Genomic DNA, 26905 nt, shown 5'->3' on the forward strand with positions numbered 1-26905 from the left:
GGCACCAGCATGGCATCCAACGGTCCCCCCCCCCCCCCCCCCCCCCGGAGGCCTGACGTTCCGCGCGCCTCCCCCGAAGGCGCATTGTCTCAACTTTCTGCTGAACACCCGGCGCCACACAGGCGCGAGTGGAACGGCGAGTCATCGTGAGCCGGTGAGCCAGCCGCGCAGGCAGCCGTCCGATATGGACACTGGCAAATTAGCGGGAAAGCAGGCGAGGCAGGACGCGGATGAAAGTTCCGATGGCACTGCCCCGCCCCAGGCTAGAAAGTCTGCTTGCAGCCCCGCTCATGGCGGGGCAACTTAAATGTGCAGCTGTCAAGTCAATGCCCTGTTTTTTCATAACGGTCTTAGTGCACCTCCTCTCGCTTAATGTTCAGAGATTTAGGTCGCGGGACAAGCAGACAGAGGTGATGCCCTTCGCCCGAGCACATTGCGTTGACATCCGTTTATACAGGAAACTAATTTACGCTGCCCACGCGAGGTCACTGATTTTAAGTCCAGATTTTGTGTTGAAACTTTTTTGTTAACATCTTTTGTTTCGTGCGGTGTTAGTGTGGTTTTTGTGAAGAGCGCTTTTCGCTCTGGCGCGCACTGCCCTTATGGTATCGACGGCCACACGCTTGCGGTCGATTTCCTTTGAGTAGCAGGGGCGTCAGAGCGGTCAGTGTGCGCACCAGCCCGTCGTTCCTCTTTGATTCGCTGCATTCTTTATTGTTACATTGTTATCCTTGTTTTCTTGTTGGCCATTTTAACTGTGCTTTGGATTTTTTACGAGATGTTCGTGGTTCAATCCAGGGGCGACCCTACGCCGGGGCCCGGTCTCTACTGGATATTTGTAATGAGTTTGTTCTGACCGACGCGTGGGCTAAGCAACACGGCGATAGTTTTGGTAGCACCTGAGAGCCGGACAGGTCAGCTAGCCGTCTTGTTAACTTTCTATTCACACGCGAACTGGAGTGATGTGTAATTTCTTGTGATGCCCTCTCGTTTCCTCCAGGCACCCCACGCATTAGCGATCGTCGACCTCTGTCAATAGTACTAGACAAGGGTGGGGACGCATCACGTTTAGATGCGTGGCGCTTGGATCGATGTCTGCTGACAGATTGGTCGAGCGTGGTAGCTCTTGAACGCGCTCGGCGAAGCCCGGATGCAGACGACGAAGGTCCCAAGTCCTGGGACGATAAAAAAGCAGCCTGGCGATCGCTTTTGGTTCGCGAAGGGAGCCAGCACAAAAAGCGCATCACGGGCGAGATAATCAACGCCCTCGCCCGCATACGCGCCATGCAACGTGGCGCGCCGCTCACCTTCGCGATGCGCGATTAGCTAAATTTATTAAAAGCGCGATACAACACGTTACTCCGCCAGCCCTCGCGTGAAGCAGGTCGGGTGCTAGTAAAGGGCGGACCAGTTTCTGACCATACCGTACTACGACAGATGCGGGCAGGCCGCCTCGACGAGACGCGACAGGTTCGCGTGGAGGAGGTGATTTTGCCTGACGGTACCAGGAGCAGCAGTGCGCCTTCATCTCTGACGCTTTTTACGCGTCACTTTTCGCAACTGTTGGTTTCTGGCGCGGACGGCGGGGCTCAGCCTTTTTCACTGACGCCGTTTGCAGTTTTTGCGGCCAGTTGCCTCAGCTGCAGAGTGATCCAGACACACAGCTTAGTGCCCCAGTTAGCTCCGAGGAGCTCTTCGCGACAGTTAAAGGCATGAACACCGCCGCAGCTCCAGGCCCTGACGGCATTCCCACCAGCTTCTATGGCAGTTTCTACACCGTACTGGACGAAAACCTTCTCCGGATGGTGAACGCCTTTGTCAGGGATGGTGAGAGGCCGGAGGCTTTTAGAGAGAGCCGTGTTGTGCTCATCCTGAAGCCTGGTGGGTGTCCATTTGACCCGCAGGCGTGGCGCCCGATCACTCTGTTTAATGCAGATTACAAGGTCGTGGCGTCACTGCTGGCTAAAAAGGTTGAGCAAACTTTTAGCGGTGCTAATAAGCCCTATACGCAGACCTGCAGCGTGCCGGCGGAGGCTCGGTGTTCTCGTCTCTCGCACTGAAGCGTGACTTGTTCCCGTTCACTTCGTGAACGGGAATACCCGGTTGTTTCGTCTCACTCGATCAGGCGAAAGCCTTCGACCGAGTTGAGCACCGCTACCTTTTTGGCGTTCTCGGGGCTTTCGGCTTCCCGCTGGAGTTCGTAGAGAGTTTATAGCGGCTGTATTTCGTCCTTACAGCTTGTGTTCTTTTTACCAGTGCGTTGAGCGACCCGTTTAGCATAGAGCGCGGCATTAGGGCTGGCCCCTGTCGCCTATGTTGTTTGTTTCGTGTTGAGACCAGCTCCTTCGTCGCATAGTGGAGTCAGATTCCTTTTGCCGGGTTAAGGTGCAGGTAAGGCGTCCGCGCGCGCTGACGACATGTCCCTGTTTCTGCGAGACGAGAACAGCTACGTAGCGTTTTTACGGCTTTTTGCGAGTTACAGCGAGCTGTCCGGCGCCCTGCTTAACAGGGGCAAGAGCAAAGCTCTGCGCTTCTGCGCGTTTTCGTCAGGCCTGCTAGGCGACGTGCAGTGGGTCTCAGCAGTTAAGGTGCTAGGCGTGGTGTTCCTGTCCTAAGGGAGGTAGCCCACGAGTCGTGGACGCAGTTGAGAGCAATCGCAGGGCAACGCCTGGCAGTGGCAGCGCGTGTTCGCCTGTCGCTGTCGGAGCGCGCATTTATTATCAGATCGGCTGTACTAACGTCGCTCACGTCGCCTGTCCGACGCGTACTTTCATGCGCCGCTTGGAAGAACAGGAAAGGCATGGAGGTTAAGCGGAAGAATAACAATACTAGTAATAATAATCGTTTTTTTTTGGGGGGGGGAGGAAATGGCGCAGTATCTGTCTCATATATCGTTGGACACCTGAATCGCGTCCTAAGGGAAGGGATAAAGGAGGGAGTGAAAGAAGAAAGGAAGAAAGAGGTGCCATAGCTGAGGGCTCCGTAATAATTTCGACCAGCTGGGTAGCTTTAACGTCCACTGACATCGCACATGACACGGGCGCCTTAGCGTTTTACCTTCATAAAAACGCAGCCGCCGCGGTCGGGTTCGAACCTGGGAACTCCGGACCAGTAGCCGAGCGCCCTAACCAGTTAGCTACCCTGCACGGAAGGAAAGGGATCAGGGAATAGAAAGATGAAGGAGAAAACAGAGTAGCAGGAAATTGAAGTCACTATGCAAAGTCACAGCCTATCGTGCAGGCCAGAAGTCCTCAAGAAGGGGAGGAATGCCTTGGAGGCCTTCACCGTCGACGATCCCGCGGCCAGTGGCCGAGAATCTTCATTTCCGTCAGTGGGCGTGGATCTAGAAGCTCCAGTGCACGGTAGAGAGACTGCCTTTCGGCGCTGTAGGCAGGGCATTCGCAAAGAATGCGGGCTATAATTTCATCACACCTGCAGATGGCACATGCAGGGCTGTCAGCCATACCGATTAAGAAAGAGAAATGCTTGCTGAGAGTTGCACCAAGCCACAGGCGACGCAGCAAAGTTGCTTCACGTCGTGGTAGGCCGGATGAAAGCCGGGGCTTCAGATCTAGGTTCAAGGAATTTAAACGCAAATTCGAAAACTGGCCTGAATTCCACTCGGCAAGCGTGATGTCCCGCGTCAGTCGAAGCCTACCAGCTGCGTCGGCTCTCGAGATAATCAATAGGAGCGTTGCTCAAATAGAGGAGTGGCGCACTCACGATGTGTTGCCCTTTCGGATGGCCTTGTTTTTTCCTTTGTTTACTTTAAATCAGTTTAGTGATGGTCAGTCTGATAACGACGCCAAAATTGTATTTGCGCTGTTGGTTAGAACATTTATGTCAGGCGAAGACAAAAACAGGCTGGTGTCGTATGCGTATATGATATTTAACTAGATTACTGATATTATATGTCATAAATAAATATGCTGAATAAACGCGGTCCCAGAAGGCTGCCTTGGTGCACTTTATTTGTAATTTTCATCATATCGGTAGAGCAGTGATTTATAACAATGTACTGAGAGCAGGCGCTGAAATACGATTCAATGAGACCGACGTCATGCCCGTGCACACTGTAATGCGCTGTAGGCCACGCCGCAAAAAAGGAAACCTGCTCCCAGTATATGCCCAGGGACTTCGCCGTTCAACTCAACGAAAAAAAGTCGCCATTGACCGCCTCCCCGCAGCGCACTAACGTGCCTAACAGCCTTAATCCCCCCCTCCCCCTTCTTCACGCCTTTCGCATCACAGCTGTCGTTCCTTTGACCCCCTCATCCCCTACATACTTAAAAGACACTAGCTACTGCCCTCATTCATCCCTGATGAAGGAGCCCAGTCGGTTTCGAAACGTTGGGTTAAAATTAAAACTTTTGATTGGAGATGTGCAGTTTATGATGCCTTCAAACCCAACCAGACAGGAAAAATCTGTCAAAGTGTTTAGTTTTCATACTGTAATGGTCAAGTTTATTAAACATAGTTTCGCGATTTAGTGCGTCAAACGATCTGATAAAAGCGCCAAAGGCGCCTAGGGTTGCAAGTTGAGCTTTGAAGTTGTTTAATATGTGTTCTCTTTGATCCAGTAAGGCATGCTCAGCTGATATGTTTTGTGAATCCATTCTGGCACTTGGCTATTATAGAGTGCTTCAGTAAGAAGCTGTTGTAACGTCGATGCATTAATCGTTCTAACCATTTAAAAAAAACACATGGTTGGTACCAATATTGGCCTGTAACTTCCCAGAGCGTTGTTAATAATAATAATTAATAATTGGTTTTTGGTGGAATGGAAATGGCGCAGTATCTGTCTCATATATCGTTGGACACCTGAACCGCGCCGTAAGGGAAGGGATAAAGGAGGGAGTGAAAGAAGATAGGAACGAATAGGTCCGTAGTGGAGGGCTCCGGAATAATTTCGACCACCTGGGGATCTTTAACGTGCACTGACATCGCACAGCACACGGGCGCCTTAGCGTTTTTCCTCCATAAAAACGCAGCCGCCGCGGTCGGGTTCGAACCCGGGAACTCCGGATCAGTAGTCGAGCGCCTAACCACTGAGCCACCGCGGCGGGTAGAGCGTTGTTATCTCAAATTTATAAATAATCATGACTTAAGCTACTTGCATAGCATCGGGAAAACGTGCTGTGTTCAGCGCGGTATTGTAAATATGCATGAGGCTGGGCACAATAAAATGTAGTATGTATTTTACAAGAAGACATTGAATATCACATGAATCGAGACGACGTGTTCTTTAAACTTTTACACACCGAATACACCCCAGCTTCACCTGTTGGCTCCAGAAACTGATTCCTCCAGTCAGTCACACAAAAGACGAGAAGTACCTGGATTGTGTACACTGTTTCCAATTTCAGAGGACTTTTTGTTGAAGGCATAAACCAGGGATGAGCCGACTATTTGCTTGTGTGAATAGCCAGGTTCCTAAAATCCTGTGGGTGGTTACTTCGATTTAGAAGAAAATTTACGCGCCTCCACTATACTTTACGGCTGTCGGAGAGGTGCATATTAAACAAATGTTTGTAATAAGAAGTCCTGGATGATCTAATTTTGTTTTTTAAGCGGTTCCTTAGGGATTTACAACTGGCCTGGATATCGGGGGCTTTATGAATGTGGCAAACTGCTTATGCTTCTTAGTTAGCAGTAGTAACAGGCGAACAGTCGTCCATGGTTTTCGTGCCTTTTTTAACGGCACTATCTCGACGATAGGGAAACAATCCTTATAAACTGGGAGTAAGAGCTAAAGGAACTCACTATATGCGCCATCAGGTGTAGTCTTCTGAAGAACAGAATTCCGATTCACAAGTGAAATACGGTTGCTGCTCTAATATCAGGCCTGTTTATTCATGCGCAAAGGCTTTCAAATAGCACTTCTTCGTTCAACTGCGCAGAACTGGGATGTACTCCCGGTATCATTCCGTGATTAGTACTTCCTGATTTCTTGCGGGCAATTCTGTCGTATTTGAGGTAGAATGTGATAAACTTTTTATTTTATTTTTGGTCGCTCTAGCTTTATGAGGCAAACTTTGTACAGTACTGTATAATAATTTGCCCGAGAATATATTACCAAACCCTGCTACTGGCCCTGACGGAGGCTCGAGTATTTTCATGTCAAATTATTCCAGGGACCGCCAATGCCCACCTGCACTCGCAGATGGTACCAATATCGCCAGTGAAGACTCACTCGTTCAGTCCGATGTTACGTTGCTCCAAATGCCAAACGAGTTACGCTGGTCGCTTCATTTTTAGAGGGGAGATCGGCTCTAATTCCTTCTGCTCCCTGGAAAACCGTTACGGTCATCAATTACGTTGGTTGAAATTTCCAACACTAGAGGGCGATAGTTGTGGACCCATTTGCACCTTTATCGCGTTTTTTAAGGCTGTAGACCGACATTTCGCGAAATATCGCAAACAAATTAAGATTGTTGTAACTTTTTCGGGAACTAATTTGGAGGCCAAAAAGTTGCAATGGCCCAGCGCTAGTTATTTTGATTAGAAGCGGTGACAGCGCTGTACGCAGAGGCATAACAGTCTTCCTGCAGCTTGCAAGTTAGTGAAAGTCGACCTGTTTGTCGTAAATATACTTCAACTCACTTCCTCTTCCTGTCACTGCTGCCCAGTGCCTGAAGAGCCTTTACTAGCCTGCTATAGCCCCATTTTTTATGCAGTAACATGACTAAAGAAGTTGCGAAATTTTTTTTAAGATTTCAAAGACGAAATGAACAGAGAAATGAAAAATCTGAAAGAAGCGCTTGAGTGCAGCTTTTTATTTCAACTAAGAAGCGCAAAAACTGGAAGAGTACGTAAAAAAAGAGATCGATGAAATGAAAGAAAGCATGAATTTCATGAGCAAGTCTCTTGATAACATTAACTAGCGGATCGAAGTAAGCATAAGGGAGAACAAAGAGCTCAAAACCCAAAACTTAAAGATTCGGCGCAAACTTTTCAAGCTTGAGCAAGACCTCACCAAAACCCAAAGGGAGCTCCTAAAATCTGAATATTATTTGGGCAACAGAAATCTGGAAATATAAGGAATGGAGGAGCAGCCACATTAAAATCTTGGGAAGCTGCTTGAAAAAATCTGTGAAGCAATTGGGGAACCCATGACACAATATGACAATCGACGTATAATCGTTCAGTTCCAGCGTCTAGAAAAGCGTGACCAATTTCTTGAACTTTCCTGAAAAACAAGCGGCTGACAAACACTACCCTATAACTGTCTACACAGGTGCCAATCTGCATAAACGAGCACCTGAACCAATCAGCGAAAAGGTACGGCCATTGCACGCAAAACGCGAGCATTGCTAGGAGTACATACAGACAAGAAACGTTCTACCTTCGCACTGAAACATCTCCAGTTGTTGCGATCTTCGGAGAAAGCGATCTAGAGAAGATAAACAGCAGTGGTTCCACGAACCAAGTATTCACTAACCGTTATCACCCTTCATATTAACCATGAGCAGTAACTTTATCCTTCCACAAGACATCAGTAAACTTGTTGGCGAAAAAACATAGACACGCGTTTAGAACTGCTGTATCTAAATGCTGGATCCATCGAATCGAAGAAGAGTGATATACCTGCGTTACTGAATACTTGCGACTTCACTTTTGATGTATTTTGTTTTTTACTGAGTCTTGGTACAATCAGACCTCGGACCATTTTAGCTTTCCGCGTTATCAAGACTTGTATTTAAATCGTAAATAAAAAGGAGGAGGCGTGTCCATGAAAACCTTATTACCACAATATGAAATTTTAAATGAATATAGCGTTATTACCGAATACTATGAAATACTTTGCATTAAAAATCAAACAATCTGTTCGCCGTAGTGTATCGCCCTCCAAATGGAAGCATCCGTTCTGTTTTTTGAATTCTTCGACCATTTCCTCAAATATACAAATCATTTTGAATTCATATTAACTACTCGCGGTGATTTCACTGTAGACCTTTTGAAAGGGTCCTCCCAAGGAACGGAGCAATACCCCTCTCTCACTAGCACATCTAATGCCATTGTGATCGAAAGACACTAGCACCTAATATGATTAATCGGCTGCTACACAGGAACATTTAATAGCATTAGGTTCGAACGACATTTGCCATCGAATGAGTTTTGGGAACTCTTTCACAATCGATGTCGAACCGAATGTGTACTCTGGACACCAGACGCGCAGCAGAAACAAGCGACGCGAAAAAACTAGTGGGCGCACTGCCAAAGTTAGAAATTGTATTTATTTAGTTTTGCTAAAAAATGTTAAATTTGGTGCGACCTCTTCACATTTGAAGCTGTCGTGGATAGCTGTTACTCTCGGTCCCAGAAGCTGCCAACGGCAGCGGCTGAGCGTGAAGCAGGGCCTTTCCCGCGACCGCCGATCATTTTGGGTGGCGTGTTTCTTGCTGGTTGGCGTTCCATGTTCGTTTAGCTCGGAAGTACTTAAAGATGTAACTGAGCGCACCTTTCTGAGTCGAGATTTGTTCCAAACCCTTAATGTGCTTTCTGCTAGGCATGCATACATAATTAACCTGTTTATAAAATGTAAAAGCAGCTTAAAACACTCAAATGGGTATTTTATTCGAATGTGCAAGCTCAACACTCCACTGCAGCTACCGTATAGCATACGAAAAAGAGAAGTATGAGAATTGCCATTTTCTGGAACAAATAACGGATTTAACAGATTATAATATCATATATCATACCTATTAAACAGCCTTGAGAAACGACATATAGACGTGACCACTATGACCAGAAAACAATGGAAAGAATTTTTAATGGCGAACGAGGGCCTCTATATATAATGTGCAAATTGTAGCGTAAACGTTGTTTTTATTTTTTTTTCTTCTGAACAGTAGTGTTGTATGAAATTTTGTGTTTACTATTGTTCTGTATGTACTCAACGAAGCGGTCAGTTAGATCGTTCTGTATGTATTCAATGAAGTGGTCAGTTAGACTAGACATATGTTCTTTTTTTTTCTTTTGCTTAATATGGTCTTAAGCATGTTGGTCTGTGTGTGGGAAGTTATAGTAAGTAAGTTTCTCTTGCTGTTGTCTGTGAGATGCAGGATACATATTGAAATGCGCACGAGTTTCTGTATTTGTATACCCTGTGCGTATTTTCCCTGTGAGCAAGAATTCTGTATTTGTACACCCTCTGGTTATTTACTTTCCGCGCTGCTGAGCAAACAGGGGCAAGAACCTCGTGAAGCTGCTCGTAGCAGCTTTTTTGTTCTTGTCCTAGCATTTGTTTTCTCTTAGGCGGAAGAATGCTCGGTCAAGTTTTATTGATTTATTTTTTTTCATGAAGATTGCCTCTAAGTCAGTAATAAAGTATGGAAGAAGTTGAACAACATACTACATTCAAGAAACAGTACCACCCCCATTGATAGCCTTCTCACAGACAGCGAAGACACGCATGGCTCAGAGGCCGCAGACTGTTTTAACGACTTTTTCCTTTAAATAGAAACTAGCCAGTGTGGTAATGGATCTACACTCACATTGTAATAACGCCCAGCAGCATTTTCCTTCAACCAACCTGTGTTGCCGAAATAAGTAATATATTACAGGGCCATAAAATTAGTCGTACCATAGGCACAGATGGCTCAGAACTAAGACCTATAAAGCATGTCATTGATATAATTTCACTAGTACTAGCTCGCGTATATAATTCTTCACTATCGACAGGTGTTTTCCCAACGAATATGCACTGAGCACGAGATTCTGTAATACACAAGGAAGGCGATAAAAATAACTTAACTACCGTCCACTATCTATTTTGACAATATTTTCAAAAGGTCTCGAAAAATTATCAATTTTCGAATTAAAATTTTTCCCAAATGTACGAGTTAATAACCGAATACCAGTGTGGCTTCAAAAAAATACGGTCCACTAAAGGCGCTTTGCTGACTCAAAAGTAAATTAGTTTACAGAAAATAGAAAAGAAATAGATGACATTGAAAACGTGCCTAGATTTCAGCGAATCACGACCTTTTAATAGATAAATGATAAAGATATGGTTTCCGTCGAAGATGTTTACGACTTACAAGGTCACATTTATCCCCACGATCACAATTTGTTGAGATTAATGAACACAAATGCGATACAAGGTCCTAAAATCTGGGGTACTACAACGCAGCATTGTGAGTCTTTCCTTTTCTTACTTAAATTAATGATTTGGCACAAATTGGTTAATTATGCAGTTTTATTATCTATGCTGACGACCGTAATGTTTTTTTACCGGGAGAGAAATGGGAAGTATTTTAGCTCATGCAAGCTGAGTTTGCTTTAAATCGAGAGAATGGGCACAAAATTATAACCCCCCATGAAATGAGTCGAAAACGAAATGCGTTCTCTTTCGTGCAACAGGTAAATCACTTGAAGTGTGTGACAGCGTTATCATAGGTCCATATGTAAATTAATACAGAGACATGTGCGAAAACACCTTGGCGCGCCTTTTTTCCGAAAACAATATTTTGAACACACATGTTGACCACATCTGCTGGAAAGTGCGAAACTGGTAGGTATCTTGTATAGAAATCGCCATTGTTTCAGCCAGAAATAAAAAAAAAAGTTCTTCTATAAAGCCTTGTTTCACTCCTAACTTAGTTACTGTACCCTGGTCTGGGGAGAGACCACTGCACAAATTTTAAACAAAATTATCTCGCTACAAAATAAAGCAAGTTCGAGCAATAGAAAATGTACTGTTCTACGAGCATACTAAAACTCTTTTCCGAAGAAATGAAGTAATGAAGGCTGATAAAATGCCGAATTACGAACTCATAAGAAATTATCTGGAGCGCGACAAGGGGACCAAGGTTCATTTCACACACTCGCCAATCTACGCAAACAGGGCCATGCTTGCCCCTCATCGCCACCAGCCACCATGGAATGTTCCTTTGTCGCGCAGTAACTACAGCCGCCAAATAATTTCTCACACTCTCCCAAGAACACTAAACGACTTCACACAGTAACACATAACCTTAACGAAGTGAAACAAAAAGATATCTTACAAATATTTCTATAAACAGCTTGTCTCAAGAGACTGTACCATAGTGTTTCAATCCTATTTTTGTTGCTCTGCATTTGATTGCGAATTAGCGTGTAATATTTATCTTGCAGGTTGTGTGATATGTAATGGGTATTCTATACATAACAAATATGTAATATGCGCAATATGTGTAGTGGGTACAACCGCGTCACTGTTACCTGGGTGGCCGCAGTGTTGTGAAGCTGCAGCTATGTAGCTTTTCTCCCGTCTCCTGTGTTCATCATGGATCCCTTCTTTGGCGAAAATAACATTCGGTCGGTCGACATGGTTAAGGCTGACACGGTGAGTGTTTTGATGGGGTCGTGCGGATTGCGAAAGCGGTTGCACCTCCGGTTCGCTTCAGTATCACTGGCGTTGTGTCCACCTGGCAGTCATCTATGAGACGCCCCCAGACGGATCTAGTGAGACAAGTTAATATGCAGTTGCGGTCGGCGTCGCAGCATTAAGGCATAGCCGCCAGAATTCTTGCTTCGCAAGACTGGGCATCCCAGCCTGTCACCACTGTTGGGAGTCGGGCATCTCAGCCTGCTTCCACTGTTGCGCAGAGCTCAGCGACGAAACGGAAAGGGGACGGTGAGTCAACGAAGCATTTACATGCAGTAAAAAGAAGAGCGTTACATAATCGGCACAGGGGCTTGGAGCACCACGGGCTCGCACAAAGGGAGAGCGTCTCTGTCGCTTGATGTCTCCGTCTGCCCCGTCCGGCGCAGCTCGGTTTCAATAGCCTCAGGTGACCGTTGCAGCAGACAGCCGTTTTAAACCCTCCAGTCAGGTCACGGTACTGGCCAGCGCTAGAATTTGACGAATGGACGAGAGGAGCTCGGCCGTTCGAAGTTTGCAGCCGGAAAGGGGCTGCGGGCGAAGCGTCGTTTGCGTCTTCAATTAACAAAGCATTAAACTAAGGTTAGCTACGAAAAACAAAAAATTTGGCACATATGTCAGCGCTATTTCCGACTTATATGTGGTCTGCAAACTAGTCGTGGGACACATGGCAAGCATCTCAGAATAAAACGTGCCATGCAGAACGTTTTGGCCGTTTTTGCATGAGGCGTACGAAATCTCATTGACATAAATAATTATTCACAGTCAGTGGAGCCACGTGTAACCTTTTCCAGGAACTGCATGTCGCGCATGAGTCGCCTGCAGTGAAGACGGAATCATAGTCGTACATACGACGGCCAACAATATACGTTTATCGTCTGCACGGTGCTTTCCAGTTCAGTGTGCCTTTGTCGTTGAGCATGGCGAACCAGCGCCGCCTGTATCGGAACTCTGGGCGCTGGACGCACAGAAGCGGAATTATTGGATGTGATACTCCACACCCTCGGTCACCACCTCGCACTGACCGCCATCATTGCTTCGCAGGAGCACTCCTCTCTGCCGTAAACACGGCCTCCTTTAGATTGTGCAAGACTTCGTGCGTTGTGTCGACTTGTGGGATTTTTATCTATATTTGCTGCTTACTGGCACTAGCGGTCTGAGTTTTTATTTTTCAATTATTTAATCGCACAGTTTTTGTTGTTTGTACACGATTTGAACAAGAGGCACACTTTTGAATCAGCTTTAATGGAGCAATGACACTCTCCTGATCATATTTTTTTTTCTGTTATTGTGAGTTGACACAATAGCTCTGCGAATTACATTCCTTTTTTAATGGTTCATAGTTGTTTTTTGTCTTCGCCTGAAGCTCTAGGAGTTTTTAATCCGAATAAGTGATGACCAGACTGTTTTGCGGATGAAAAGGTTATAAGGTTCCATTGCCGATTTTAGGAAACCCGGCCCAATACCTTCACTCGTCCGTCCGGTATTTGTTAGTGTCGTTCTCCTCCTCTTTTTTGTTAGTTGAAATGAAATACAGAGGAAACGTCGGGTGATTTTGTTATTTCGCCTTGTTTTGTTGTTACCATCCTTGCTTTGTATATTTTGATATTTTTTTTATAGCCTCCGCTTTCCAGGGCAGACGCGCTCGGAAATGGAAGGTAGGGGAGAAAAAACAAAACATTTGTTAGCAGCGCTTCGCCCTCAATTGCTGTGTCATTTTCTCTGGAGCGTCCGTAACTACTTGAGCCACATTACAGCTCTCGCAGTGCACATTTCGGCTTCGCGGCCTGTTTTCCGAAATCTAGGCTTCACATGTCGCGACGCACTTGCGAAAGCTGGAACAGCGCAAAAGACCTCTGTACACGAAAATCCGGGGCAGCTGCTGCCACGCAGCTGCGTGAGCAAAGTAGGAAAACCACTGCACCGCAGTGACTGCGCTGTAAGGCCCTTTGGAGCAGAGGCTCGAAGGCGGGGGAGAGCCGGCCTTGCAAGCGAGAGACGCAGCAGGGCTTTTCCAGAACTAGGCGCAAAGTTGGCTGAGCTCACAGAGAGTGCGACGAGCGCGGAGTTAAAAAAAAAATCTGACATGTGCTCTCGAATTCCACGGCTAGGCAGCATAGGTGCCCGAACGTTGCTACGCAGTGTAGAAAACAGCGTCTCCTGACACACAAACACTGGAGGCGGAGAATATTGGCTGCGCTCTCCCTCCAGCCCTTATCATTTCTTGCTGTCCAGTGGATCGAGAACTATCTACTAAGTCGTCTTCAACGCGTGAGATTAAATGCTAGGCCGATGTCACATAGGACTTTCGGCAGAGTTCCATTTAATACCGCTTCTGTTTATAATATATCACGTTAATAGTTGCTTGGTAATAATGTTTCGCAGTGTTCTTTGACGACGACTTTGTTAAAATATGTCAAGTTAAGAGTTCACTGTTGGGCTAGCTGTTATTTTGACGTGATATTCATATTATTTAGAGCAAAGTTCACGACAATAGAGAAGATGATTTCGTTTTTCTATTTTACTTTGGCCCGTGCTTTGCATGAATGAAATGTGGAACAAGTTAAACCCTAAAGTGAGTTCCCGTATCCTTCACATGTAAAAGAAAATGTTTACCTCCCCGCAGGTCATACATAATAATACAAAATTTAAGCGACGTTTTCCTCTGCACCTTCAGAATGACAAAGTGCTCACGTTGACCATTATGGTAATAAAACTAGCCAAAACATTATTTAATTGAAAACATCCGGCACCGTCATCTTCTAATTCGGGTACAAAAGCTTTTTCGCGTACGACTGTACCATTCTAGTATCATTGATACCTGTAGGAATCTACGCAGAGAATGTGAGAAACAAAAGTGGAAAATAAAAAAGATTGACCAACCATGGTTTTTTTTTGGTGCATGTAGGGCATTAAACAACAAACATGATACATTGTGCTAATAGCAAATGATTTCACAACCGAATGCAGTATTACATTTATATCGCGTTCATCAATTTGCCTTTTGTTGTACGTCAACGTGTTGAATAAATTCAGCCAGAAGGCAATGCGGAAAATTAATCCAACACCAAATATTTTATAAAGGTTGTATATAAATAGATTGAAATCATATTTTTCTTCCTGCCCACAGCTCTTAAAAACGTGGAAATAGAAGTGAAAAAAAATTCTTAAATGTCTTTTTCGCTTGACTGAAACAGGGAATCAATATACCCTGTCCTGACATTGTTGCCACAGCAAATGCATCTTTCTCTGCATCACAGGAATGAATATTGAGTGTCATCTTGTCACGTGACTTTGTAGTGACATCACTGTGTCACGTGACCGTTGTGACGCCATCAGTGTGTCACGTTCACTTCAGAATTTTTCTTGCCATCTTGTAACGGGAGTTTGGCATGACGCCATTACTTTTTCACGTTACCTAGCAATTTTCGCGTCACCATTTCACGTGACTGACATGACGTCATCACTAATGATCATCATCACTTTCATCATCGTTAATATCCTGAATCAGATTTGAATTATTTCATTGTCTAATCGTCATTAGTTGGTTATCTTAATTAGCATCAACTGATTTACAAAATGGCGTAATCAATCTTAATCACGACATATTAAAACACTCATTTTTATTACTCAATTACATAACACTCATACACAATCACACAATTAAGTTGTGACGTTATTGTGCGGAACACGTTTTGCGGACACGACCTTGAGATTGAGCCGTCTAGTTCTTCGGCATTAATAAGGCGTGCGCAGAGACAGACGTTGCTTCTTGCACGGAATGTGCCACATGTGCTAATATGAGTTCGAGTTGAAGTGGAGTCGCATGAACATGGGACAAACCGGCAGGTGTCTAAATGACCGTCTGGTAGAACACCGCCGCTTTGCAAGAAACAAGGCCGGCGGCCATTTGTATCACCGCTGTAAGACGTATATGCGATAAAGGTGAGCCACTGTACACATACTCGCAAATCAAAGCACCTGCTCAGACTGAAATCGAAATGGTTGTCATAGAGACTCTGCTGAGTGCTAAAGGCGGGGTCCCCAGTGTGTCAGCACCCCTTTTATTTTACTGAGAGACTAGGAATATGGTTTCCAAGAACGTTGTTACTTTGCACACAGCTTTTGCGTTAATGTATTGACTTTGAATCTGTGTTATTCCTTTTGTTTGCTCGTTTTAGTTAAAACTGCCTCGTATTCGTTGGAATGATTGCTCGCTTCTGACTCAGCTTACCATCCGTTGGGTTATCCTCCTTAGTAATGTTTTGTTAGTTATCGTTACCTTTGATTTTATGACAGCTGTTTGTTCCTGTTAAATTTTACTGTTGATTTAACATTTAGTTACTTTTTTACGCTGCACTGACTCGCTCTTTTAATTTTGTCCGTTTTCAAGTGTTTTCTAGTTACCTGCTGGTCCCGGTTTCAACTCACCGGCTTTGCTGCGTATGGGATTATTGGTGTACACATGCCAAATGTTTCATAAAGCTCATGATTGACGATGTTTTGATATGAAGATTTGTTTGCTTTGTTTGGTTTCGTTTGGTTTTGTTTAGGGGGTTTAACGTCCCAAAGTGACTCAGGCTATGAGGGACGCCGTAGTGAAGGGCTCCGGAAATTTCGACCACCTGGGGTTCTTTTACGTGCACTGACATCGCACAGTACACAGGCCTCTAGAATTTCGCCTCCATCGAAATTCGACGGCCGCGGCCGGGATCGAACCCGCGTCTTTCGGGCCAGCTGCCGAGCGCTATAACCACTCAGCCACCGCGGCGGCTATGTTTGCTTTGTATGATGTTATTTGTTTTGTGGTGTCACGTGGGTCCTGGCTTGCATTTAAAAACCTGTTCGTCACTCTCAATAAATTGTTGGCAGCTCGGCGGCTGTCCTGTCAGGTTCTGTGTTCGTCCCGGCCTTTTCGCGCTGCTCTCTCTAGTCATGCGACAAGACCAACGAACTCAAACCACAACTGTGCTCTTTGCGACGTACACTGGTGTCATTACACTCCTTTTTTAATTTAAACAAATTAAGGGAAGGTCACTACTGTGTAACGTTAGGTGTGGTGTGACAGCAAAGGAGGTTTTACAGACATGCTTTTTTTTTCTTGCAAAATCAGAGAGACAGAGGAGAATCAGAAATTGCCCAAGACTCCAGGTACACTTAGCAGCATACATGGCAAAATTACTTGTGAGAAATAAATAAATCATATTACTGATTTTTTTCCAGAAACCTTGCAAAAGTAATTAAATTACATTAAAAATGCTGTTCTCTAAAAATAATTACATTACACTACAATTCCTACCCAAAAGTAATGCAAATTACTTTTAAATTACGTCTTAGCTTCATTGGTTAAAAACTGCGGATTGGTTATAGTTCCTACAAAATTTTGAGATTTCTTTGTTTGCACCACCACTGCGCTTCAGAGCGGCCGACGGAAATTGTGTCCCTTTTGGAAGAAAGGGAGCCCCAGCGTACTGAACGGGGGCTCCTGTATCCGTATAACTGTATTTTTATAATCTGTATTACTGCTCGCATCACTTTTCAATCAGAGGTTCATCGTTCACTGCGTAATATGCCCCCCCCCCTCCCCTCCCCTCTCCCCCCCCCCCCCCATTGATTTCGATGAATTAGCCGTGTTCACGCTTATCGTCCGGGAAATGGACCGAGGGGCAGAGAAGCTGCAAATTGTTCTGTTCAATTGACCCGTACCAGGGGCAGTTAATTCGCGGCCATAAATTGCATGTTTCGATAATGCTGTCCTAGAGTTAAAAAGAGGACTTCAAATACGGCCACAGAAGCTAGTTTTCCCAAAAACTCAGAACCCATTCTGTTAGATGCAAGTTGAAGCTTCTTGTGAGTGTGGCGAAGTGACAATATATATGAAGCATGACAAAAAGTAGCGCTTGATCAAGCAGGGAAAAACGAGGAGGACGCCACAAGCGCTAACTTGCAACTGATTTTTTTTAAATTAAACACTATCAACAATGCAAGCCAGCTGTGCGCCGTTCGATCTTTATGAATGCGTAGTCATCAACAGGAGCAATAAACGCCCAACACGGCAACTCATTGAAGCTAGCGATATAACAGACCTGAAAGATGGTTGCGTCAGCACTCCTTTTTTTTCGCTACCGAGAAAGAAAATGATGTTTCTACATGGCGCGAACAAAACCTAGTTGTGCGGTGGAAATTGATCGAGTGTGTGATAGGATTGCGGGATGATGAATTCACGTTCTGGCAATGTACAAAAACCCGCACTGCGTTGAATAAAAAAAATAATTTGAAAGTAAGCGCATGTGGTGGTCCCCTTCATTTTGGCCTGTCTGATCGAATGGTACTTATCGGCATGTAAATATGCAACGTTTACATTTGACATGTAAACATTTGACACAGAAGGCCAGTCTTCGAAGCTAATGTCTACTTCAAACGCCTCTAAAGCCACGGCATATGTACGATGGTTATTTGTTTATAACCTTATGTGGCGTTGGGGACAGCGACACTGGAAAACAGAAGAACAAGCTAGTGGTTCATACCAACGCTCTCAATATAAAACTACACTACACACGCATGATGCTCAGTGAAAAACGTAGCGTTTCAGCAGGACAAAGGGCTGCAGGAAGCTTATAGCCAATATCATAAAAGCGGAGTGCTGGAGACAATAGGTTCAAGAGCGTTGGCCCGTCTTGATTCGCGATGCTCCGAGACTTTCAAGGTAATGCAACCGCTTTCACGGAGTGGTTGCGGCAACTTCAAAGCCTTCCGAACTCGTCCAAGAAGCCGGCAGGCAGAATTGCAGTCATGTTTTTGGTGTATGCCTCCGTACCAAGTGGAGTTCAGCGGGTTCTGAAGAAAGGCCCCAAGTTCCGCTTTGAGGTGGCCGTTCCGAAGCATAAAATACTTGCTTCAATTCACAGAATAGCAGAGAAGGCGAGTGGCGAGGAGAGAGCACATTGAATTTAAGAATGTGTTGACAGTCCTTCTTCGTCACCGCTGGGAATCCGAGTGCTATCACGACGTTTGAGAAGCCATAGCGCTCACCGCTGCTCCCTGCTTAACTACTACTGTCGCCGATGTAGCTGATCGACACGCTCGTACTGGGACCCTTCTTCACCGACTTCAACCAATCACCGTCGACCACGGCACTGGCTGTTCTCTACATAAGCGGACTCTCGGACCTTCACACCTTCAGTTGGGGACACGGCACGCACACAAGCATGGTGTCCAACGTGCTCGTTTTTGCCTGTCTGCAGGTTAGATGGGACAATTCGTCAATTAAAAGTAATTGCTTGGCTCTAGTTGTCGTGCCGTGCCCCCGCACTTTCGCATCGCTTGTTTGTAATTGTTGGTCTGCATGTCTTAAACTTACCACAAGTGGTGATGTTGAAATGAATCCGGGCCCAGGCTCGACCACAGATGAAAAACTCGAATAGATTTTGCAAACGCTGAAGTAACACGCTAAGACGCTAGGCGACATTAAATGTGACCAGAGAGCAGTTCGAAAAGAAGTGAAAGAAAACAGTATCGCCATAAAAAACTTTGAGAACCGCTTAGCTAAACATCAATCTTCCTTTTCTCAGATCAACGACACACAGGAGACGGTGACTGGCCTAAAGGAAGCAGTCGCTGACTTGTCGAAGAAAGTTGACGACATGGAAAACCGCCAACGCCGCAATAACCTTATCGTTTATGGCCTAGCAGTACAAGACAAAGAAACGCGGGAAGATCTGGTGAAAGCAGTGAATGAAAGTGTTTTCTGTGATTGCCGTTGCTCCTTGCTTACGACAAGCTCTATGTGGATGGCAAGGCTTATTACTGGGATGACGACGCTAAAACGCGAAAGGCTTACAGGGATGCTCGTAACCGCGGGAGTGAAAGCAGCTCAAAGGACAGCGAGAAATCTTCCTTATGAGCTCATAAATTCGAACCTAAATGCAAGGAGTATTTTCAATACGATGTCACATTTCGAAGCTGTCCTCTTAGAACACGAACCAGATATCGTGATTGTCACTGAAACTTGGTTAAATGATTCCATTGAGAGCGCTGAATTTCTTCCTTCGAATTACGCAGCATACCGCAAAGACCGTGGATCTCGAGGAGGAGGAGTTGCCATTATATATAAAACTCCAATTGTTTGTATCGAAATTGCTTCTCCACCTGATTTGATGTGTGTCGTGTGTTCCATGGAAAGTGGGGGTTTGTTAATTGTAGTTGTCGCAGTATATCGTCTTCCAGGAACCACTGAGGAATACATGATTTTACTTAATGATTTCTTAACTGACAAGTTTGGTCACAGTAAATGGAAGATGATAATGGCTGGGGATTTTATTCTACCACTTACTGACTGGACAAACCTTAAAAAACGTCAGAATGAACAGGCAACTTCTCGCGCTCTTCTAGATGTTGCTTTATCCCTAGATTTAATGCAAATTAAGAGCACACCCACGCGAATCCATGAATCGGGAGAGTCGATACTTGACCTGGTCTTTTTAAATAAGTCTCTTTCACAGCTAAATTATTGGTATGCAGTTTTAGAAGGGATCTCTGATCACAAGATGGTGATTACTCACATATCCACTAAATACCACACCTTGAAAACAGTACGCCCTCACGAAGTATTTGTGACTGGTTTGACTGCTATGTTTTTGAACCCTATCAGATGTCATTTTGTCTTAATCCCTTCTTTAATGTTCTTTATTCGTATTTCTCCTAAGGTGGGGTTCTGCTAATGTATTGCATCTAGTTTTCGATTATTTCACCAACTCCTGTCTTGGCAGCTGCTGACAGTATGAATAAATAAAATAAAAAAATAAAAACAAGGCCTGCACGCCTAGAGCAAGGAACTTAGCAAATTTGAACAGTGTCGTTGGACACTTTCGTGATTCAAAGCTGTCTCTGATGCAAGCACATAAAGGCGGGGGCTTTGTCGTTCTTCTTGGTGAGATGTATGAAGCAAATGCTGCGAATGCCATTGAGAAGAACTTCAAGCGCTTGCTTCTCAAGCCAGCCAAGGCTAGGACTAGCACCCTGAAGCTGCTGAAAGAGTAAGCCGGACAAGCTGGAGAAGGAAGTAAGATACTGCAAAGGAAATACATTAAGGGTTTTTTTTTCAACAAAAAACCACATAAGCCTGAGTGCTCCTTCAGAGCTCATGGCAAGCTCGTGTCGGCAGGTTCCTCAAGTGTCATCTCACGGGCTCGTTACTGTGGATCTTTGTTGCAGCAGTTAGCTGGCACTTTTGCCATATTTGCATTTCGGGTTTGTTTCTGCAATGGTCGTTACCCTATATTTACTGCTTTTTTGCTCAATTAGAACGCTCCACCAACCCTGAAAAGTAGTCCATGTGTTTATTTTTCCTCTCCTCCAGATACATTTGTGCCTGGCCAAGTAAAACAGCCCCGCACAATAATGCAACCTTAATGAGGTTTTGCTCGATCACTTTTGATGATGATGATGACAATGAATTGTATGGCGCAAGCGCATCTGAAACCAAAAAGGGCCAATAGAGATGACCCGAATGGTATAGCGATTTACCAACTAATTACTATAGTATCATAAATAATACACTTTTTGCAAAGCTAATAGACAAGCGAATGGCAGAATTTATAGAGAAAGATGATATACTTTGGCGCAATCAACATGGCTTCCGTAAAAATCTTTCGATCACTACAGTAGTACATTCGGTGCCAGGAATCATTAAAAGTGCATTAAACAATAACCATAATGCTTTGGGTGTCTGTGTAGACATAAAAAGTTTTAACTGGACAGATCATAGCATTCTATTAATGAAATTAGAACGCTGTGGTTTTCGTGGGCTCGCCAATAATTTCTTCAAGCAAACATTATTTCACCAATTGTACTGAATATGTAAATATCAATGGCCAACAGTCTGCACTAAACGAAGTTAAAATTGAAGTGCCGTAGGGATCGGTTCTCGGCCCTAGGTTTCTATTAATTAACAACTACCCTTGTTCCCTTAAGCGCGCACAGTCAGTTTTATCCGCCGATTACACAGCTGTTGTTATAACACATAGATGACTAAAACAAGCCGAAATAATTGCAAATAATGAGCTCGAGAAGACTGTAGTACGGTTTAGAAAGAACAAATCATTGCGTAACATTGGAAAATTATGTTTATAGTTTTCACCTCTAGCAGAAAACAAGGGCCTAATATATTGCACTGCAAGTCAGAGGAATACAGCTCGATCAAGGAAAGACTTGCAAATAATTAGGAATGACCTGAGACAATTCGCTAAGTAGTGCTCTTCGCATAAAAACAGTCTGCAAGAAATTGAACTTTGCTTGCCCTGCAATAATTAAAGTAAGAAAGCATTTAGCATTGACGCAATGCTCGTGATTTAATCCAGTCTATATTATTGTCTATATTATTATAAATAATAAACTGTGTACATCTCCAACCAAACACTTTAATTTCAAACCCAACGTTTCGAAGCCAGCTCGGCTCCTTCATCACGGGTAACTGGGGCAGTATATAGCTAATAGCTACTGCCCCAATCACAAAACTTTAAAATTAAAGATTTTGTTGGAGATGTGTACAGTTTATTTTATAAGTCTTTAAACCCAACCAGACAGGCAAATCTGTCCAAATGTTTAGTTTTAAATATAACCTACTGAATCCAGTCATGGGGCTTCACTCGTATGTGCATCGTACCTCACTCCGCTCATTACTTTCGAAAAAAGAGCATTAAGAATAATACTGTCGGTACTGTGGCATTCATTTTATCAGAGTTATTATACAAAACCTTAACACAATGCCTTTGCATTTAATTTGCGATTACAAGACTGCACTTCTAGTGAAGACTGCACTTCTAGTAAATAAACCTTACAATTCTATCTCGTTAGGTCCTTCCATCCAGCATCAAACGCCTTACCAAAATAGCACCCGCTCCCAAACGACATATATTAGCACAACAGTACACTTCACCCTATGAGGTAAATATTCATATCATGCCGCCATGAAAAACTGCCGAGATATGTTGCATTTTGACAATGGATCCATTTCTAGGCATTGACTAAGGATCCAGAAGCCTCCATCAGCGTAAACATTATGTATGTTTTCTATGGAATAAAAAATGTAAAAAAAACTAGGTCAACAAGTCGACTGAGGTCAATGGAAAGAACTCGGTGCTCAGCTTTTTTTACAAAAAAAAGACAAGTAAAATAAAGGTGGTGTATAGTGCTTAAAATTTATTTGCGGTGTGTTATTTGACTCGGGGAAAGTTACGGAAAGGTTAAGCGTATATCGCGTTTAAAAGGCTCCTAATAGCTCTGTTGATGAAATCTTGCGTTCGTATAAAGAAACAATTACCTCTCTAATTGATTCATATGTACCCCTCGCCTGCACTCGTGGTGATGCCGGCAAACCATGGTTTACCAATTCATTAATAAAATTATGTAACAAGAAAAAACGGTTATTCAGGGCATCTAAGAGCTCGAACTCAGCTCTTAAATGGGAAAAGTACTTTAGCTGTCTGCATAATTACACCAGGTTGCTGAAGATCACCAAACAGAAATTTTACGACAAGGACCTACTTGACATCCTCCGAAATAACCCAAAAAAGTTCTGGTCTTTGTTAACTCCCAACCGTAGCAGATCGCATAATATCACTTTATTAGGTGCTGATGGCTCTCACGTTCTAAAGGAGCTCCGTTCAGACGTAATGAATGAGTACTTCTCGTCTGTTTTCACACAGGAACCGGTTACAAACATTCCTATAGCGCCCAGTTTAAATGTCCCTCAAATGCCACGAGTTGATATCTCAGTTGGTGGAATATGTAAATTAATAGATAACCTAATGTATCCAGTGCCCCTGGGCTCGACAACGTATCTGCCAAATTCTTAAAGGTACGAAGTTAGTTTCCAGCCGTATCCTAAAAATTATTTTCACGCAGTTTATCTCCAGTGGCCAAATCTCGTTCGAGTGGAAGTTAAGTAGAGTTGTACCCACCTTTAAGGCACAGAACCGCTCCGACCCGTCCAATTATCGACCTATCTCGCTAACGTGCATTGCATGCAAGCTCATCGAACATATAATTTACTCTCACATTGCAACGCACCTAGATAATAATCCATTTTTCTTCTCAAACCAACACGGATTCCGTTCTGGTTATTCATGCGAAACTCAGCTTTTCGAATTCACGGCTGACCTCCATTCAAACCTAGACTCAACATTTCAAACAGACAAAATTTACCTCGATTTTTCTAAGGCTTTTGACCGCGTTCTCCACCAGCGCCTCATGACCAAACTTTCCTGCCTGTCCCTGGACCCACTAGTATTATCATGGATTCACTGTTTTCTAGCTAATCGTTCGCAATACACCGTCATTGATAGTCATCCTTCCGCCGCTACAAATGTTATCTCTTGAGTCCCTCAGGGATCAGTTCTTGGTCCGCTTCTGTTTCTAATCTTTATTAATGACCCTCCTGCTGGAATTTCGTCATCCATTCGTCTGTTCGCAGACGATTGTGTTCTCTACCGTCGTATTTGTACTAATAGTGATCAGTCTCTGCTGCAGGACGACTTAAACTAAACTCAAAACTGGTGCTCTACCTGGATCATGAAGTTGAATGTGACTAAATGTAAGTTTATCTACATTCTAACTTCTAACGATATAACTTGCTCTACTCATATTCCCTAACACGACCGCGCAATCGCAAGTTGAATCGTACAGGTATCTTGGCGTCGATATAAGAAGTAATCTGAACTGGTCAAAGCACATCAAGTCACTTGCTGCACGTGTTTCCAAATCTCTAGGTTTCATCAGACGATCTCCTACATTTTCTCCGCCCACGGTTAGACTAATTGCTTATGAAACATTCATCCGTACCAAACTTGAACGTGCATCGATGGTTTGGAACCCGCATCAAGAATACCTAATCCAGACGTTAGAAGCAATCCAAAACCGGCCTGCTCGTTTCATAACATCCAAACATGATTCTCGGCTGAGCGTTACGAATATCAAATCTTCCATTGGTCTAACTCCCCTAGCAACACGGCGTAAGATAGCAAGACTTTGCCTATTTCACAAACTTTATTATAATTTCCCCCAATTACGTGAGAGCCTTATTCTGCCCCCCTTGAGATCCTCCCGACGTTTTTCTAATTGCAACAGTTTTCTGCGTGTTCATGGTAGAGCTAACGCTTTCAATAATTCCTTTTTGCCAACTGTTATGTCCGAGTGGAATGTACTCCCTGACAAGATTGTCAATAAAACCAACTCAGTAAAATTTTAAAAATTATTGATTGCTTATTTCTCTCCTAAATTTCTGTAAAAATCTTTTTATTTACCTATTTATAGCCTTGTTATTTTCAATGCGTTTGCTGTGTTTATTTCTGCTTGTATTTATATTTCTGTTCTACCTTTGTGACCCGTTATTACCATTTGTCCCCCCTCCCCTTATGTAATGCCCTATTAGGGCCTTTAAGGGAAAATAAATTACGATGATGATGATGGTGATGATTCAGTTGCTTTGTTCAATTCCTCCTGCCACTCGTCTATTCGTGCCCCAAATCTAGAGTTCCGGGTCCTGATATGGTATCTTTGCGGGAATAATATATTTACAGTTATTTACAAAAACGTATGAACAGCTACGGGCGGCACTCAGAACACAGCCAGAGATGAGTTCTCGTCTTCTTCCTCGTCCACTCGTTCACTCGCTCAATGTCGTCGTCGTCTACCCGCTGCAAGACCCCCGGCTGATGAAACGCCGTCTCGGCGTTAGAGTGGTGGCGTAGGAGCGTCGTGATAAGGTTTGAGGCGGCATACATGGACGACGTCGGTAGAGGGGCCAGAGGACGATGGCGAGGACGCAAGGGGAGCAATTTCATAGTTCACGTCGGTGACTCGGCGCACCACACGGTAAGGGCCACGGTAGGGAGAAAGGAGCTTTTCGGAGAGACCGACGCTGCGCGACGGCGTCCAGAGAAGGACGAGTGATCCGGGGTGATATTCGACGGCCCGGTGCCGGCTGTCGTAGGCGGACTTATGGGAAGCTTGAGAGGCACGGAGCCGACTACGGGCTATTTGGCGAGCCAGCGTGGCCTGGGCGATGGCGTCCTGAGCGTAAGCAGTGGTGGGGACTGAAGAAGGCGGCATGAGTGTGTCCAAAGGCAATAGGCGGTGCCTACCAAACAAAAGATAGAAAGGGGAATAGCCTGTTGTGTCATGCCGTGAAGAGTTATACGCAAATGTCACATAAGGCAAGGCTGCGTCCCAATCGCGGTGGTACGGTGAGACGTACATTGCTAACATATCGGTGAGCGTGCGGTTGAACCGTTCTGTAAGCCCGTTGCTTTGTGGATGGTAAGCTGTCGCGAGCTGGTGCTGCGTACGCACACGAACGAAGAATGTCATCAATCACTCTGGACAGAAAATAACGACCGCGGTCGGTGAGCAGTTGACGAGGGGCGCCATGGTGAAGAAATACGTCTTGGAGAAGAAAATCGGCGACAACGGTAGCGCAGCTGGTGGGCAAAGCACGCGTGATGGCATACCGAGTCGTATAATCAGTTGCGACAGCGATCCACTTATTACCGGAGAGGGACGTGGGAAAAGGGCCAAGAAGGTCGAGGCCAACACGGTGAAAAGGTTCCGGAGGTACGTCGATGGGTTGTAGAAGACCGGCAGGCAAAGTGGAGGACCTTTTCCGGCGTTGACACAGGTCGCAAGCGGCAACGTAACGCTTGACGGAACGATACAGACCAGGGCAAAAGAAGCGGTGCCACACTCGAGCGTACGTGCGGGACACGCCAAGGTGGCCGGCTGTCGGCAGATCGTGCAATTCCTCAAGGCCAGAAGAACGTAGATGTTGGGGTATGACGAGGAGCAGCGGAGGACCGTCGGAGCGTAGGTTGTGGCGATACAAAATGCCATTCTGGAGCACATAATGTTGCAGAGACGGTGATCGGTTTGCAGAGCGGAGGCCATCAAAGATAGGTTGTAAAGATGAGTCGTTGCGCTGTTCGTTGGCGATATCGGTGAGAGCAGTGATAGCTAAGAGGCAGGGTAGGGTCTGAGCGTCTTCGAGGTCAGGTGGCTCCACGGGGTATCGGGATAGACAGTCAGCATCCTGGTGGTGACGACCGGACTTGTACACGACAGAATATGAATACTCTTGAAGGCGCGAAGCCCAGCGACCAAGGCGACCGGTGGGATCTTTTAGTGAAGACAGCCAACAGAGAGCGTGGTGATCAGTGACGACAGTGAATGAGCGGCCAAACAGGTACGGGCGGAATTTAGCGACAGCCCAGACAAGGGCGAGACACTCGCGCTTAGTAATGGAGTAATTTTGCTCTGCGGCGGAAAGTAGGCGGCTGGCATAAGCGATGACGCGATCTTGGCCCTGTTGACGTTGGGCTAGCACGGCACCGATCCCATATCCGGAGGCGTCGGTGCGAATCTCTGCGGAAGACGACGGGTCAACATGGGCTAAGATGGGCGGAGAGGTTAGCAAATGAAAGAGGGAGGAAAATGAGTTCTCTTGAGCAGGGCCCCAGATAAAGGGGGTGTCGTTCTTAAGAAGGT

At 44.9% G+C, this 26905-nt stretch overlaps 1 protein-coding gene and 1 long non-coding RNA gene across 3 annotated transcripts in view; one reads left to right on the top strand and one right to left on the bottom strand.

Moving 5' to 3' along the window:
- The window catches only part of LOC144096778 (protein 5NUC-like), a 414953-nt gene that overhangs the window by 365840 nt on the left and 22208 nt on the right, over positions 1 to 26905 (bottom strand). The window lies entirely within an intron of this gene.
- Positions 36 to 26905, top strand: part of LOC144096781 (uncharacterized) — an 82151-nt gene continuing 55281 nt past the window's right edge. The window contains exon 1 of the long non-coding RNA XR_013306851.1: positions 36 to 154. This is a non-coding gene — a long non-coding RNA (uncharacterized LOC144096781). The remainder of the gene's footprint in view (positions 155 to 26905) is intronic.

The sequence above is a fragment of the Amblyomma americanum genome, chromosome 7, assembly GCF_052857255.1.
Source record: "Amblyomma americanum isolate KBUSLIRL-KWMA chromosome 7, ASM5285725v1, whole genome shotgun sequence".
NCBI classification, from domain to species: domain Eukaryota; kingdom Metazoa; phylum Arthropoda; class Arachnida; order Ixodida; family Ixodidae; genus Amblyomma; species Amblyomma americanum.